This window comes from Cibotium barometz, chromosome 8 (genome assembly GCF_041138505.1).
Source record: "Cibotium barometz isolate CiBa-2024 chromosome 8, ASM4113850v1, whole genome shotgun sequence".
Lineage (NCBI taxonomy): Eukaryota > Viridiplantae > Streptophyta > Polypodiopsida > Cyatheales > Cibotiaceae > Cibotium > Cibotium barometz.
The window spans coordinates 52,215,767-52,220,831 of NC_141053.1; the positions used below are offsets into that span (position 1 = coordinate 52,215,767).

The 5,065-nt window shown below is 43.7% G+C and overlaps 1 pseudogene across 1 annotated transcript; it reads right to left on the minus strand.

The window, feature by feature from the left end:
* Positions 1-1,304: 1,304 nt before the first annotated feature.
* Positions 1,305-4,124, minus strand: LOC147636390 (ABC transporter G family member 10 pseudogene; annotated as a pseudogene). The gene has a single exon (XR_015266526.1). The product of XR_015266526.1 is annotated as an ABC transporter G family member 10 pseudogene (transcript).
* Positions 4,125-5,065: the final 941 nt, after the last annotated feature.

Below are 5,065 nucleotides of genomic sequence, written 5' to 3' on the forward strand. Positions count from 1 at the left end.
GCTCTCTAACTCTCTTTCTCTCACTAACAGTCACTCTCTCTCAAACTCACACTCTTTGCCTTTCTAACTCTCTCTCTCTCTCTCTCTCTCTCCATAACCTACTCTCTTTACCTCTCTCTCTCCATAACCTACTCTCTTTACCTCTCTCTCTAATTATCTCTTGAACTCTCTCTAACCCTTTCTCTTTCTCTCTCTCTCTCTTTCTTTGTAACACTCACTCTCTTTACCTTTCTCTAACTCTCTTTCTTGCTCTTTCTAGCCTTCCTCTCTCTCTTTCTCTCTCTCTCTCTCTCTAACACTCATTGTTTTTCTCGAAGTCACTCTCTTTACCTTTCTCCGACTCTCTCTAACCTTCTAACTCTGTCTCTCTCTAATCCTCTTATCTAAGCATCAAATAAGAGATATATTTTGTAGTTGTAGTGTGTGTGTGTGTGTGTGTGTGTGTGTGTGTGCATACGTGCACATATATAGTATGGTATAAAAAAGTAATAATAGTAGTATAGTATGAAAGAAGAGAAGAAAGAAAGGCCCTACAACATGGGGCAACTAGTAGCCACCAGGTGGCAACTCCCAAATAAGATATAGAGGATGTTGGGCAGTGTTGAGGAAAGTACGTATTTTGGAGAATCCTTTATAAGTGTGCCCTTCCGGGTCTTGCCTTCAATTGATACTAGTAATCAACCTACACGTTGCTGCGGAATGTAAAAGACATTAAGAAAAGCGAAAAACAGGAATCGAATACAAAGGGTCAATTGGAATACAAAGGGTCAATGGCAGAGGTTTTTTACTCTTATTTTTTAAAAATCCAAGATTTCTTTTTCCTTGTTACTTGGTTGTCCCTGGTTGATAGATAGATAGATAACTTGAGGGCCTATAGTCACGGACTGATTTTTTCCTCCTCTCTCTTTGTTCCTTGGTTGTCCATGGTTGATAGATAGATAGATAACTTGAGGGCCTATAGTCACGGACTGATTCTTTTTATTTAAGAAATATGAAGTTTATTTAATAGACGTTTCTTTTGGACACTATTGGCATCTGGCCAGTGCTTTTTTTTTTCCCACCTGAGAACTTTTGCCAAGCGTCGTTCATTCAAACAGTGTGCAAAGACAAGTCTCCCCCACCAAGTGGTGAAAATCCGATTAAAAAAACGTCTAATTTGAAGGCATTTCCAACTAAAACCACCCAAAATCTTAAATTTTCCAAACCTTTCAACTATGAAATTTGTCAAATTTCAATGGTGCAGAATACATTGCACTGGAGTTTGCTTGTTTGTTTTGTTTTGTTTTCTCTTGCACATGCGATGGCTAAAAGATCCTGGTAACAGCAAATGATCATGTACATTGCCTGATTATACCAGGCTAAGTGCTTGCAAATAAAAAAGAAGAAAATTGATGTGAAGCTGCAGGCGGCACGTTTGATCCTAGCCGCTGCTCTGAAGGGTAGCTACATATTGAGTGAACTAGGGGGTGATTACAAACATTTTGGAATCTGAACATGATAATTATGGTAACAACGAGGATTATTGTGATCCTACTTCTGAGAGAATCTGATGAACTCCCACTGAGAAGAGTTATCAATCCTCTTCCAGCAGGGAGAGAAGTGAGTTTACATAAATCTGCAGCTAAGAAACCGTTGGCAAGATCTTCTTATTTCTGTGGGATCGAATCGGGAGCTTTGTTAATTAGAATCCATAATTACAAATGCCCTTTGTCTAAGTCCTTCTCCTGCACACCTTGAAGCGGAGCGCAATGTAGCAGAGCAATCGGTATAGGCAAACAAACAAGACCATGATGAAGACACTCGACCATTTGGAGCTGTTCTGGAGACCCAGTTGACTCAGCACATCGCCACTGGTAAGGGTACAATCACCTCCGGGTAGAAGCAAGCCAAAGCACTTGCCCTGCAGGCTGGAATACTCGTTGATGAGAAGGGCATCGAGGGGGTATTTGAAGAGTGAAACGTAGTGCATGAATCGCCAGTAAGGGGGCATGTTTTGTTTGGAGATGAAGTAGCCGGAGAAGAGGAAGAAGGCGCCCATGCAGCCTGAGATGATGGAGTTCCCCATGATGTAGTCTGGGACGAGTGCGCCGAAGAAGGCTACAAAGGAGTTGGCCGTGAGCAGCACTAGCCATACTATGAGTAAGAAAAAGCAAAAAGCAGATGGGTTGCTGCTCAACCCTGTCAGCCAGTACACAGGGAGAGAGTAGAGGAGAGCAAGCACGAGAAAGAAAGGTAGAAACACACAGAGGTTGGCCAGGAGATATGATGACACTCTGTAAGCTCCCCTTGATGTCTCCCGGATCAATACCTGCCGTTCTTGCAAGAAGATCGGCAGCGCCTCCACCGTTGATGACAGCAAGAATGTTAACGTGAATGCAAAAAACCCTAACCTCTCCTCCACCCCCCGTGCATTAGTGCCCACATTAATGTACAGTGTTCCCAGTGCTAATCCTGCCAGCAATGATTGAAGTGCCCGAGATGTGAAGAGCTCATATGTCCGAAACACATTCCTTGAAAACCTTTGTGATAGAATGATCATCTCTCGCACATTATTGTTGGCAAATGTAGGAGCTGCAATCTCTGCATCGCTTTGATGATCAATGTATGCCGATATTTCATCACCGCCGCCGTTGATTTGCACTCCAATGCACCCACCACCTGCCTCAATCTGGCCTGATCCTTCATCATGCTTGCAGTTATTGCAGCTGCCTTTTGAATAATTAGCAAGGTCATCAATTTTTGATGAATAATTACTCTCTACAGCACTTGCAGGACTCAATAGTATACTTTTTGAGACTATATGCTCAATGGCATACTCGAGTATGTTCACTTGAGGTGGGATCTTGTGGCCTGCTGCCATGAGTTGGTACTGTAGAAGCTGGAGAGAACCATGGTGGGCAACAGAGCCGTTAGCTAAGAGCAAGAAGGAGTTAATTTGCTGGATAATTCTGTAGCCAGGCTGATGGATACTCAATATGATGGTTCTAGAGCGCGTTTTAGCCATGGAGTGAAGCATTTCCACTACGTTAAGAGCTGAAGCACTGTCAAGACCAGAAGTGGGCTCGTCGAGCAACAACACAGCAGGGTCATGGATCACATCTACACCAATTGATACCCTTCTTCTCTCACCTCCCGATACACCCCTCGCATCATCATTGCCAATGCGAGTATTAGCAACATGCATTAGCCTAAGCTCTATCATTAGGGAATTGACCCTCTCTTGTTTCTCTGCCTTAGAAATTGTGGAAGGAAGCCTCAGATTTGCACTAAACAATAGAGTCTCTTTGACAGTCAATAGAGGAAACAAGGCATCACTCTGGGGTATGTACCCCGATATGCGTCTAAATGTGGGCACATGCATGGGCTGCTGGTTAATGAGGATGCTATCAGGAGGGCTACTTGGGCGAATTTTTCCAGCCAAGAGCTCCAATACTGTTGATTTGCCAGCCCCACTCGGCCCAGCAATGGCGAGGACCTCCCCAGCTTTTGCTCTAAAACTCACATTCTTCACAATCAAGGATTTGTTGCAATTATAAGTATAATCCATGCCAACTTTGGCCGCCTCATCGCACTCTCTCTTCCAAAGCCTTCTAGCTAATCTACCTCCAATGCCGAGTGTGTTTGGTGCCTTGTAGCAAACATTAATTGCTTCAATCTCAACTGGTACTACTTGATCAATCATCACTGCTATCTGCACTGGCTTTCCAGCTACGCTCTCAAAAACAATCCCACTACCATTAACACTGCTTGCCATATTTGCGGGCGAGCTTTGCTTCCTGGCCGGGTCATCAACCTCTTGCCGGCAATTATGACAGGGGATCAAATGACCAGGCCGGGTAGAATGAGTAGGATTACTGTGAGGCTGCATTCTTCTCTCAAAGCTAGATATTAACAAGCCTGTGTTTCTAATGGAATTTCAAATAAATAAGCAAGCGATCGACATGATAACTGAGTAAATTAGAATCCCAATGGGCGCAATGTAGTAAGAAAATCGCTGTGCACAGGAGACAATTACGTTAAGCATAAACTAATCAAAAGTAAGGTTGTGGATGATGGGCAAGCTATAAATGGAGAGCGCAGCTGAATCAGGTGAACTTACAGCCACTCAGCTTATGGGAGGCATTGCTGAAGGATGGACAAGGCTAAGGAATGTTTTTATAGAAGGAAAAGCTGTGGGCGACGCGTTGCACGCGGACAGAATCCGTTCACGAGTGTGAAATGATGGTTTCAAATTCACGTGCCGATACGCTGGCGTCGTACAGCTATTCCCGAGACACCAATAGGGAAGCTGAGGATGAATATTGGCCATTTGTGTAAAATTAATCAATAACATGAAGATGTACGTCTTCCGTGTTGTTATCTTCAGCAGAATCAACAAGGTGATGGCGCATGCGCGCAAACAAGCATAGACCGTAGTAACACCTATCTAGTCGTCGACGTGACCATGAGACCACATTTACACACGCAAAGCGATAAGGAGGCATGTGTAAGGGCCAGGTCGCATGGCTACAGCCCGCCAGCTTTATTAGTGGGAAGGGCAGCCACTTAGGGGTCACATGGCTCACCCCGCCAACCTGTCTTTTACACATTTATAACAGGATCCTGAGATATTCGTAGGGAGGGAAATTGATTCAATTTTTAGAGCAGCTCGACTGCATTTCAAATTACACCAATTGTTTTGTGCCAGGTGTCATGCTCATAAAACATTGAGACATGCGACCTTTAAATTTTTTCAAATGTGGTCTTTTTCCTCTCACGTTTGCAGGAGAGGGCTGCAGCAGGGATTTTTCCTCTTGAGCTTTTTCACATCTGCAACAGAGGGTTATTTCACAGCAGAGGGATATTTTACATCTGTGCAATAACAATGTAGGTCTTCTTCTTCTTCTTCTTCTCAGTTTCTTGTTGGATTTTTACAAGTTCAGTATCTCTAACAGGAGCTCATGGGCTTTGCCCATGCTCCTTATCACTCACAATTTAGCTTTCGAGTTGCTACTGATTTCTTTTGCATCCACTTGCAGGTCTTATGGGATGGAAAACTACTCATTGGATTTGAATATGGAGTGGG